This window comes from Trachypithecus francoisi, unplaced genomic scaffold (genome assembly GCF_009764315.1).
Source record: "Trachypithecus francoisi isolate TF-2019V2 unplaced genomic scaffold, Tfra_2.0 Lachesis_group7, whole genome shotgun sequence".
NCBI classification, from domain to species: Eukaryota; Metazoa; Chordata; class Mammalia; order Primates; family Cercopithecidae; genus Trachypithecus; species Trachypithecus francoisi.
Window position 1 is genome coordinate 98,175,509 of NW_022681472.1, and position 12,708 is coordinate 98,188,216.

The 12,708-nt window shown below is 46.6% G+C and overlaps 1 protein-coding gene and 1 pseudogene across 3 annotated transcripts in view; one reads left to right on the forward strand and one right to left on the reverse strand.

Annotated features, from left to right (window-relative positions):
* Positions 1–12,708, reverse strand: part of LOC117079425 (translation initiation factor IF-2-like) — a 39,214-nt gene that overhangs the window by 9,933 nt on the left and 16,573 nt on the right. The window contains exon 3 of one of the 3 annotated variants that reach the window (XR_004435432.1): positions 2,992–3,667. The exons of 1 other annotated variant lie outside the window; for it this stretch is intronic. The gene's annotated coding sequence lies outside the window, so the exon portion shown is untranslated. Of the gene's footprint in view, positions 1–2,991; positions 3,668–4,017; positions 4,450–12,708 lie in introns of those variants that run through there. One more of the 3 variants, XR_004435431.1, reaches the window with a different exon arrangement.
* LOC117079426 lies at positions 4,669–5,360 on the forward strand (annotated as a pseudogene).

Here is a 12,708-nt window from a genome sequence, read left to right on the forward strand (position 1 = left end):
CCCACAGCCTCTACCCATAGCCTCCACCCACCATCCACAGCCTCCACCCACAGCCTCCACCCACCACCCACAGCCTCCCCAGCCTCCACCCACAGTGGCAGGTGGGCACAGGTGGGCATTCTTCCCCAATCCCAGGAACCCCAAAGAGCAGATATGCCTTCTAGAGGAGAGGAACCCCAAGACTCCAGTTGGGGAGACTTGCTGGGCAGGCCTGGGGCCCCTGAGCAGGCCCAAGGCAGGGAGCAGCTAAGGCCTCCAAGAGCAAAGCAGTGGCCCCGGGCCCTCCCTGAGCAAGTGGAAGCTTCAGGTGTCCTGACAGCCTCCAGGAGCTGAGGAGAGGGGAAGGGCCCCAGGCTGACCATAGCCTCCACATTCATAGCACTCTTTGCTGGCCCAAACTTCCAAGATGTTTATCTTTCCATAAACAAGAAAAGAACACCTCAACTGCAACTTTAGTCTGCAGCACCTGGTCCCCAAAGCTAGTCTGTTAGAAGGCACACCGACAAGCTGCATTCCAACTGGACCTTCCCAGCTGCAGAACAAAGGCCAGATGAGATCAACCATTCCTCTGCCTACCTGAGACCAGACGTCAGCAGGATTAACTCTTCCTTTGTCTCCCCTCATCCCTGGCAATGTTTGCCCACGGATTACTGTTGGGCACTCGTTAATGAAACCAATTTGCCTAAACGCCTGCCCCCTCTTCCTGCGTTCCTTCTCCCAGTTAAAGAAACGTTATTTATACTGAACCCCCCACAGGCCTCTTCAGAGGACATGGGCCATGGAAGCTTCTGGGCCCGCATTTTTCCTGACCATGCCCTCAAGCGGTGGCTCAACAAGCTTCAGCCGATGGAGACCTTGCTTCAGTCTCCCAGGTTGGCCCTGGGTAAAGGATGAGAAACCCCATCAGATGTGAGACGGATCAGACAGTGAGGCTGCGGGTTTTGGGCTAAACTGACTCAGCAGGATTCTTGCTAAAACTGAATTGTAGAGGAAAGGCACAGATGGGCCTGGGGAAAGGTTCAGAAGCTTGATTACAGATTGGCCAAGCAAGCCATCCTCATCAGGTGCTGGGGTCAGTACTGTGGGGAGAGGCAGCCACAGGAAGCATGCAGGGTCTTCCCAAGGCCACAGAGTGGACCCGGAGGAGCCGCCCTGAGCCATAGTAGAGCCCAGCTGGCGTGGGTGGGGGCAGGGAAAAGGGAATTGCAGGGATTCTGTGTCCCTGCCAGCAGGAAGGAAGGGGCTGGGGCAGTGCTGAACTTGCGTCAACAGAGGCCAGCTCCTGCCCCAAACGCAAGGTCCTCTCCCCCTCCAATTGGCTGTGTGCCCAGTGGTGTCCGGGAAGCAGACTGGCACTCACCCTGCTGAGAGGGAGAAAAGAAAAGAACTCTTATCTGAGAAATGTGAGTCCTTTTCTATTATCAGACCCAGAGAGATACTGACATGAAACAGCAGGTGCACCCTTCTACTACCTTGAGCGATGGACTCATCTCCAGTGGCTGCCATTGCCAGCAGCTATGAATTCACCTGATAATGCTGCACTGGACACAAAAACTCACACCCTGGAGCTTAACCATGTCCAGCCAATCACCCAGCAATGTCACTTCTGTGAACCAATCAGAATTCCTGACAAACAACTTTTTATCAGCCACACCCTGCCCCATTTTTGCCTTTAAAAATTCACATGTATGGCTGGGCGCCGTGGCTCACGCCTGTAATCCCAGCACTTTGAGAGGCCAAGGTGTGCAGATCACCTGAGGTCAGGAGATCGAAACCAGCCTGGCCAACATGGTGAAACCCCATCTCTACTAAAAGTACAAAAATTAGCCAGGCGTGGTGGTGGGTGCCTGTAATCCCAGCTACTCGGGAGGCTGAGGTAGGAGAATCGCCTGAACCCAGGAGGTGGAGGTTGCAGTGAGCCAAGATAGTACCATTGCACTCCAACCTGGGTGACTGAGCAAGACTCCGTCTCAAAAAAGAAAAATTCATTTGTAGCTGGGTTCAGTGGCTCACCTGTGATCCTAGCACTTTGGGAGGCCGAGGCAGGCAGATCACCTGAGGTCAGGAGTTCAAGACCAGCCTGGCTAACATGGTGAAACCCTATGTTGAAGTTTTTGTAGAAATCTCTACAAAAATACAAAAATTAGCTGGATGTGGTGGCACACGCCTGTAATCCCAGCTACTCAGGAGGCTGAGATGGGAGAATCGCTTGAACCAAGGAGGCGGAGGTTGCAGTAAGCTAAGATCACGCCACTGCCCTACAGCCTGGGCAACAGAGCAAGACTTTGTCTAAAAAAAAAGACTTGGAGTCCACAGAAAGGAATGTCTGGGTTAAGATAAGGGATTGCAACAGCAAGGTTCTTATCCAGGTAAAGCCTCCAGATAGCAGGCTTCAGGAAGAATGGAATGTAAATGTTTCTTATCAGTCCTAAAAGGGTGTCAGTCTCTTAGCTGATTCTCTCCTGGGTCAGGAAAAAGGCCTCAGAAGAGGAAGGGGATTCTCTACAGAATGTAGACGTTTCTCCACAAGAGACAACTTTGCAGGGCTACATCAAGATATGGCAAATAAACGTATATGAAGTTAGAATATCTCATTTCCTTCCTCGTCTGTCATGCGATGGTACACCACAGTCAGGCTGGAAAGGGAGCCGTGTTACACAGGGTTAAATAAAACCCATCTGAGAGACTCTACGGTTTGTAGGGCACACTCCCCAGGCCTCTTAGGGAGGAATTTGGGCAAAAGAAGAAAAAAGGGCCAGAGTGTAGTCCTCAGAATGCTGACGTGGGACCCCCTGCCCTCAGCCAGCCAGCCTACCCTGCCCTGTGTGAGCACCACGGCCAGTAGTGCCTGAGGGTGGAGGCAGCTGGAGGCAGGCCCTGGAGTGGTGGGCAGCCCTCCCAGCCTCCTAACCCACGCTCAGACAGGTAACCACTAGCAGGCCCAGCTCCAGGGTAGCCCCAGGGACAGGGAGACCAGCCCCACTCAGTAGGAGTCTGAGAGGGTGGCTCTAAGATTCCCCACCACCAACCACTGACTGGTGTGGAGGAAGGCCAGGATGTGGGACCCCAGCAGGGTAGGAGGTGGCCATCAGGACCAGGTGTGTGAGGCTGCTGGGAAGAAAGGACCTTTTGCCAAGTGGGAGGTGGTGTCTTCTTCAGGTATGTTGGGGTGGGAGGCTCCCACTCCATGTCTCATTGACCATCAACAAAGGTTGCCCCAGATCCCCAGTGCCCAGCCAGCCTCTCTGGGACCTCTCTGTGCAGGTAAGACTTTGTAACCACCGAAGGGGCTCTTCCTGCCTGCTGCATAAAGAAAGACCACGGCATTGTGGCAAGGAAAGAGTTGGATAGACACAAGGCCGGCCACGCTAGAGATGGAGTTAGCACTCAAACAGCCTCATGCAAAACTCACAGGTTAGGGGTTGTTCAAAGGCAGTTTTAGGGGAAGGAGTGGGAGAGGCCAGGTGATGGGTGCTTGCTGCTGATTGCTTAGAGCAAAGATGAAATCACAGGGGGCAATGTGGAGGACTGAGGACTGAGTCACTTCTGGGTGGGGTCACAGCAGCGGGATTGGCAGGTCCAGGTGAGTCCAGGTGGAGCCATGGTCAGACATGCACAAACGCTGGAAAAGATTTCTCAAAAAGCCAATCTACAATAGTGGTGTTATCTGCAGGAATAATTGGGGAAGTTGCAGATCTTATAACCTCAGAAAAAATGGCTGACAACCCTTTCTGTCTGTGCCTTACTAGGACTCAGGCAATCTCCACCTCCTGGGTTCAAGCAATTCTCACGCCTCAGCCTCCTAGGTAGCTGGGATTATAGACACATGCCACCACACCTGGCTAATTTTTGTATTTTTTGGTAGAGATGGTGTTTCATCATGTTGGCCAGGCTGGTCTCGAACTCCTGATCTCAAGCAATCTGCCCGCCTTGGCCTCCCAGCATGCTGGGATTACAGCTGTGAGCCACCACGCCCAGCCCAGTACCTGTTTTTACTAAAGACAAATCATAGTAGGACAAATTTATTTAAAATAATTGTTAGTCTTATACTTGGCCTGAGTGTTTGCATAACGTCAGCAAGAATAATTATTTGCCATATAGGCCCTTCTTAAAATTGGCTTTGCTGGAACTTTATTCCATAAGGAATCCCAGATTTGACTTTTTTTTAAAGCCTTGAGCCCAGCCATGATTTATTGGTGCCTGAAAATTCCTATATAAATTGGTCAACGTCCTCTCCTCAAGGTCCCAAGATAATTTTGGGCTCCTGAGCCTGTCAGAAAGTGATATTCTTTACATACTGCAGACAAGGAACTCTGTACAGTGACTGTGTAGACGAGGGATGAGGCCAACTTTATAAGTCAGTTTGACTCCTTAAAGCAGTCTGTTTGTATCTGAAAGTATGTCATTCCAGTCAAAGCCTTGGTAAAATAACCAGTCTCCAATTATGTCCTGTTAAAAAAGAAAATACATTATTATTGAACTTATGCAAATAACTGTACTGCCATAAATTAAGTATACTTGCAAATAGTTTTCAAATTCTAGAGAAATCAGGCAGACAGAAATGTACTTCAGAGTTTACACACAGGAGTGTACTTTACCCAACTGTGAAAAGCTGTAGAGTGCTGCCAATGCCCCAGTGAAGAAGCTGAGGTCAACGTCAGATTTGAAATGCAGACAATTAAGTGTGTTGTTGTGGGCAATGGTGCTGTCAGTAAAACATGTCTCCTGATATCCTACACAACAAATTTCCATCAGAATATATACCAACTGTTTTTGACAACTATGCAGCCACAGTTATGATTGGTGGAGAACCATATACTCTTGGACTTTTTGATACTGCAGGGTCAGAGGATTATGACAGATTATGACCACTGAGTTATCCACAAACAGATGTATTTCTAGTCTGTTTTTCAGTGGTCTCTCCATCCTCATTTGAAAATGTGAAAGGAAAGTGGGTGCCTGAGATAACTCACCACTGTCCAAAGACTCCTTTCTTGCTTGTTGGGACCCAAATTGATCTCAGAGATGACTCCTCTACTATTGAGAAATTTGCCAAGAACAAACAGAAGCCCATCACTCCAGAGAGTGCTGGAAAGCTGGCCCGTGACCTGAAGGCTGTCAGGTATGTGGAGTATTCTGCACTCACACAGAAAGGCCTGAAGAATGTATTAGACAAAGCAATATTGGCTGCCCTGGAGCCTCCAGAACCGAAGAAGAGCTGCAGGTGTGTGCTGCTATGAACGCCTCTCCAGAGCTCTTTCTGCACAGCTGGTGTCAGCATCATACTAAAAGCACTGTTTAAATCAAACTAAAGATTAAAAATTAAAATTTGTTTTTGCAATAATGACAAATGCCCTGCACCTGCCCGCATGCACGCGTGTGGGACAAGGCCCATAGGTAGGGGCCCCCCTTCCCCTCCCAGGACTATACACTTGTGTGGGACCAGGCCCATAGGTAGGGGCCCCCCTTCCTCCTCCCAGGACTATGCACTTGTGTGCGACCAGGCCCGTAGGCATGGCCCCCTTCCTCCTCCCACGACTATACACTTGTGTGGGACCAGGCCCGTAGGCATGGCCCCCTTCCCCTCCCAGGACTATGCACTTGTGTGGGACCAGGCCCGTAGGCATGGCCCCCTTCCCCTCCCACGACTATACACTTGTGTGGGACCAGGCCCGTAGGCATGGCCCCCTTCCTCCTCCCACGACTATACACTTGTGTGCGACCAGGCCCGTAGGCATGGCCCCCTTCCCCTCCCAGGACTATGCACTTGTGTGGGACCAGGCCCGTAGGCATGGCCCCCTTCCCCTCCCACAACTATACACTTGTGTGGGACCAGGCCCGTAGGCATGGCCCCCTTCCTCCTCCCACGACTATACACTTGTGTGGGACCAGGCCCGTAGGCATGGCCCCCTTCCCCTCCCAGACTATACACTTGTGTGCGACCAGGCCCGTAGGCATGGCCCCCTTCCCCTCCCAGGACTATGCACTTGTGTGCGACCAGGCCCGTAGGCATGGCCCCCTTCCCCTCCCAGGACTATACACTTGTGTGGGACCAGGCCCATAGGTAGGGGCCCCCCTTCCCCTCCCAGGACTATACACTTGTGTGGGACCAGGCCGTAGGCATGGCCCCCTTCCCCTCCCAGGACTATGCACTTGTGTGCGACCAGGCCCGTAGGCATGGCCCCCTTCCCCTCCCAGGACTATACACTTGTGTGCGACCAGGCCCGTAGGCATGGCCCCCTTCCCCTCCCAGGACTATGCACTTGTGTGGGACCAGGCCCGTAGGCATGGCCCCCTTCCCCTCCCAGGACTATGCACTTGTGTGGGACCAGGCCCGTAGGCATGGCCCCCTTCCCCTCCCACGACTATACACTTGTGTGCGACCAGGCCCGTAGGCATGGCCCCCTTCCCCTCCCAGGACTATACACTTGTGTGCGACCAGGCCCGTAGGCATGGCCCCCTTCCCCTCCCAGGACTATGCACTTGTGTGCGACCAGGCCCGTAGGCATGGCCCCCTTCCCCTCCCAGGCCTAGGTAATTTGGAGTAATTCTGTATTGTCAGAAAAGTGATTAGTACTAGCTTTTGTTTTGTTGTTTCAAAAAATGTTTTTGTTTAGAAGCAAGGCGTGCTTGTGGATGCCTCTGGAACAAACTAACTGGAACTGTGGAAGCTGCTCCCTGGTTCCACTCTGGAGAGTAATCTGGGACATCTTAGTGTGTTTTTTTTTTTCTTTCCTCTTTTTTTGGGAGGAGTGTGTGTGGGGTTTGTTTTTTAGTCTTTTTTTAAAAAAATTCATGAACCAGTGGGGAGCCCTTGAGGGGGGAGGATGGATTCCACATTCCACTTCCCAGATCTAGCTGAGAAAACATGTTCCCTACCTGGGGTTCTCAGGCAGGAGTAGAGCAAATGACTCATTTAACAGCAGACTCCTTTTTGAAAGTTGCCTTTTCTCTCCACCTTTGAGTAGATCCAGTATTTGATGAAACTCATGAAAGTGGGTGGAGCCTGTCTTGCCCCTCCTCTTTTCTAGGACACACCACATGTGACTGTGACTTTCAAGGACATTTGTTTGCCATTTGCTGATTTTGGGGGGGAGTTCATTTCTAACTTCTTTCACCAATAAATGAAGAAAAGTATTGCACCTTTGAAGTACACCAAATGAATTGAGTTTGTCATTAAAATTTTTTCCCCGTCAGCCATTGTCATAATTATATGCTTAGCCTAGATTGGCAATTCAGTAGTATATGGTGTTCCTAGAACGCAGCTGAAGACGTGATATGTAGAGGTAATACCAGGGGTGGCGCTAGAAGATAGACATCTGTGGAATGATTGATCCACACCCTCTCATTAAGGGGATGGAGGCCTGCTTCATTAAGAAGCTGGGGGTCTCGTGGGGGTGAGGAGAACACTTAACAACATGGGGACCAGTCAGGGGAATCCCCTTATTTCTGTTTTGCATATGAGGAACCCTAGAGCAGCCAGGTGAGGCTCTCTAGTTTAATAAAAATCATGGAAAGAGTTTTTTTTTTGAGATGGAGTCTTGCTCTGTCACCCAGGCTGGAGTGCAGTGGTGCGATCTCAGCTCATTGCAACCTCCACCTCCTGGGTTCATGTCCTTCTCCTGCCTCAGCCTCCTGAGTAGCTGGGACTACAGGCACCCGCCACCATGCCCGGCTAATTATTTTGGATTTTTAGTAGAGACGGGGTTTCACTGTGTCAGCTAGGATGGTCTCGATCTCCTGACCTTGTGATCCACCTGCCTCAGCCTCCCAGAGTACTGGGATTACAGGCTTGAGCCACCACGCCTGACCGGAAAGAATCTTGTGAAGACTCTTCATAAGTGTTAATAGGGATTTTATCAGCTTACTTTGGTTGCAGTTTCCAATTTTTTTTAATGTTGAGGTAATCTTTTCCACCTTCCCAATCCTAATTCTTGTAGATTCATTAGTGTTGAGCCAATGCCTTCTCATGTCTCAATTCTTTGTATATGCGTTCTTTTCAGATGTATTAAACAAAAACCTTTCACAAGCCAAAAGAAAAGCTGTACACAGCTCAAAAGAAAAAAAAAATTCTTCTAGACTCTGAAAAACAAAAGAATTAGCAACACTTCAAACAAAAAAGCAACGAAAAGATTACTCCAGTCTTCCATTAGTTCAGTCTATGTAATTCACTTCTGCTCCACTCAATATTCATGAACACATTAGCTCTCTGTGGGAGTATTGGAAGTTTTTCCTCTTTTCTAATGTCACAATTGCCAAAGTTCTCAGAAACTTGCCTACAAGAGCACCTGTCAGAGTCCTATAGCTGATTATAAAACCACCTTGAAAATAAAGTAAAACAACTGTGGATGAGGAAATCTCAGAAGAGCCACAGTTAAAGTCTGGTCATCTCTGTGGTACACAATAATTTCACATAACAATCCTAATTATTACGGATAATATATACTGAGACATATCAGAATTATAGGAATCTTATACAATTTTGGAACACATACTCATAACATATTCATACAAATACAGCCCAAATAAAGCCAAATACTATTTCATACTTGATAATTCTTCCTGTATGGTTTTAATATACCAAATATGCCCTTTTGGACTTTTTATCAGATTTTTAAAAAGGCTAACTTTAGAATTTGACTTTGGAAAGTTTATCAGATATCAAAGGTTTAACTAAATTTTTGATATTACAACATGAAAGTCCAGATCACTATAAGTAAAGGGGAACATCTTTACTCATTGACAGAGGGGAGACTCCACTTTCCAAACAGGACCCAAAAAAGATGGCATGAGGCCAACTGAATGTCCCCTCTTTCCCTCCTTTTTTTCCTGCTGTTACTCAAAAGGCAAACAAAACTCTTTCATTCTCTTTTAATATTACATGAAAATCTTGTTCAAAAAAGAAACCCAAATTTCACTTTTCCATTAATGTACTATTAATGTTAAATCTGATTCCTTTTTTTTTTTTTTTTTTTTGAGATGAAGTCTCACTCTTGTCCCCCAGGCTGGAGTGCAATGGCATGATCTTGGGTCACTGCAGACTCTGCCTCCTGGGTTCAAGCGATTCTCCTGCCTCGGTCTCCCAAGTAGCTGGGGTTACAGGCACCCACCACCACACCCAGCTAAATTTTGTATTTTTAGTAGAGACAGAGTTTCACCATGTTGGTCAGGCTGGTCTAGAACTCCTGACCTCAGGTGATCCACCCGCCTCGGCCTCCCAAAGTGCTGGGATTACAGGCATGAGCCACCACGCCTGGCCAAATCCGATTCTTAATAAAACCTCACAAACAAGTCTATCCGATCTTACTTTGTACATAAGACAAAATTTCCATAAATGTTTTATAATTTTCTGTTAAACAGCAGATCAGCTCTCTAAGAAAGCCCTGTTATTCAAACACATGGGCCCAGATTCTGGTCCTGCATCAGTGTTGCTTTTATTTCCATGTTCAACCTGTGGAAAACTAAATCACCCCCTTTAAATCCTAGCCAACTTGCTCATATCCACAGAACATCCTGAACAAGATCAACCCTTCACAAACCCTTCACGACTTGCTTAAACCTTCAGTTTCATCCCATTACTCTGTTAGGTTAGGACAACCCTTGAAAATCTGTGCACTAGACAAAACTACCTTGTTTTACAAAAAAAAAAAAAAAAAAGAAACATATATTTCCAAACCTTCTTATAACCTTTTACAAAGAACACATTCTACTTTCCTTCTACACCTTCCGTGTAAATCTGTTTCTCCAGTAGTCTCAAGTACGTGTTACACTGTTAACTCTTAGCAACTTTTATTTTTGGTGAAAAACCTGGTAAGCAAGCAGTTTTCACCATGTATAAGATTGGAGAGCCCAGGCAAGGAGATTGCTGCAGATAATGCATGACTCTTCCCAGCCTCACCAGGGGACCTAGCTAACTCCATGTGCCCCCAGGCCTTCCCTAGAATCTAATGGCTACAAAACAGACCACTTATTAAAAGTCATAGAAGCAGTTTATGGCCTTAAAGCATCTAGCAAACAGTACTAAGCATTCCTAATTTAGACCAAATGTGTACACTTCTTGGCAATAATCTTTTAATTGTCTTTATTTTTCAAAGATTATCAGAGTCACATGACCTAAAAGGCATTAAAGTTTCTATTTTTCTGACAGTGTTCAATTTAAGCACTTGCTTTTCTTTTATCATTTACCTTTTATTTTAAGTTCAGGGGTACATGTGGAGGTTTATTATCTAGGTAAACTTGTGTCATGGGGGTTCGTTGTACAGATCATCTCATCACCCAGGTACTAAGCCCCACTACCCATTACTTATTTGTCCTGATCCTCTCCCTCCTCCTACCCTCCAACCTCCGATAGGCCCCAGCATGTGTTATTCCCCTCTGTGTGTCCATGTGTTCTCATCATTTAGTTCCCACTTATAAGTGAGAACATGCAATATTTAGTTGTCTGTTCCTGCCTAAGTTTGCTAAGGATGATGGCCTCTAGCTCCATCCATGTTCCTGCAAAGGATATTATCTCATTCTTTTTTTTTTTTTTTTTTTTTTTTTTTTTGAGGCGGAGTCTCGCTCTGTCGCCCGGACTGGAGTGCAGTGGCCGGATCTCAGCTCACTGCAAGCTCCGCCTCCCGGGTTCACGCCATTCTCCTGCCTCAGCCTCCCGAGTAGATGGGACTACAGGCGCCCGCCACTTCGCCGGCTAGTTTTTGTATTTTTAGTAGAGATGGGGTTTCACCGTGTTAGCCAGGATGGTCTCGATCTCCTGACCTCGTGATCCGCCCGTCTCGGCCTCCCAAAGTGCTGGGATTACAGGCTTGAGCCACCGCGCCCGGCCTATCTCATTCTTTTTTATGGCTGCATAATATTCCATGGTGTATGTGTACCATATTTTCTTTATCCAGTCTACTATTAATGGGCATGAGGGTTGATTCCATGTCCTTGCTATTGTAAATAGTGCTGCAGTGAACATACACATTTATGTATCTTTATGACAGAATAATTTACATTCCTTTAGGTATATACTTGGCAATGGGATTGCTGAGTCAAATACTATTTCTGTTTTTAAGTCTTTCAGGAATTGCCAACTGTTTTCTACAGTGGTTGAACTAATTTACATTCCCACCAACAATGTATAAACATTCCTTTTTCTCTACTACCTTGTCTTGTCAGCATCTGATATTTTTTGGCCTTTTTTTTTTTTTTTTTTTTGAGACAGAGTTTCGCTCTTGTGGCCCAGGCTGGAGTGCAGTGGCATGATCTCGGCTCACTGCAACCTCCGCCTCCTGGGTTAAAGCAATTCTCTTGCCTCAGCCTCCCGAGTAGCTGGGACTACAGGCGTGCACCACCATGCCCGACTAATTTTTGTATTTTTAGTAGAGACAGGGTTTCTCCATGCTGGCCAGGCTGGTCTTGAACTCCTGACCTCATGATCTGCCCACCTTGGCCTCCCAAAGTGCTAGGATTACAGGCGTGAGCCACCGCGCCTGGCCGTTTTTTGACTTTTTAATAATGGCCATTCTGACTAGTGTGAGATGGCATTTCATCGTGGTTTTGATTTGCATTGCTGTAATGATCAGTGATGTTGAGCTTATTTAAATATGCTTGTTGGCCACAAGTATGCCTTATTTTGAAAAGTGTCTGTTCATGTCCTTTGCCCACTTTTTCATGGGGTTGTTTTTTTCCTGTAAAGTTGTTTAAGTTCCTTATGGCTGCTGGATATTAGACCTTTGTCAAATGCATAGTTTGCAAAACCTTTCTCCCATTCTGTAAGTTGTCTGTTTACTCTGCTGATAGTTTATTTTGCTATGCAGAAGTTGTTTAGTTTAATTAGGTCCCATTTGTTAATTTTTGCTTTTGTTGCTATTGCTTTTGGTGTCTTCATCATGAAATCTTTGTCATTTCCTATGTCCAGGATGGTATTGCCTAGGTTGTCTTGCAGAGTTTTTATAGTTTGGGGTTTTACATTTAAGTCTTCAATCCATCTTGAGTTAATTTTTGTATGTGGTAAAAGATAGGGGGCCAATTTCATCCTTCTGCATATACGGCTAGCAAGTTATCCTAACGCCACTGACTGAATAGGTAGTTCTTTCCCCATTGCTTGTTATTATTGCCTTTGTTGAAGATCAGATAGTTGTATGTGTGTGGCCTTATTTCTGGGCTCTCTATTCTGTTCCTTTGGTCTATATGTCTGTTTTTGTACCAATACCATGCTGCTTTGGTTACTGTAGTCCTGTAGCATAGTTTGAAGCTGGGTAGCTTCAAACAAATTCCTCCAGCTTTGTTCTTTTCTAAGGATTGCCTTGGCTATTTGGGCTCATTTTCGGTTCCATATGAATTTTAAAATAGTTTTTTCTAGTTCTGTGAAAAATGTTATCAGTAGTTTTGCTTTGGGTGATATGGCCGTTTTAACAATATTGATTCTTCCTATCCATGAGCACAGAATGTTGTTCCATTTGTGTCATCTCTGATTTCTTTGAGCAGTGTTTTGTAATTCTCCTTGTAGAGATCTTTCACCTTGCTGATTAGCTGTAGTCCTAGGTATTTTATTCTTTTGTGGCAATTGTGAAAGGGATTGCATTCCTGATTTGCCTCACAGCTTGACTCTTGTTGGTGTATAGGATGCTAGTGATTTCTGTAAACTTATTTTGTATCCTGAGACCATGTTTTCTGCAAACAGGGATAGTCTGGCTTCCTCTCTTCCTATCTGGATGCATTTTT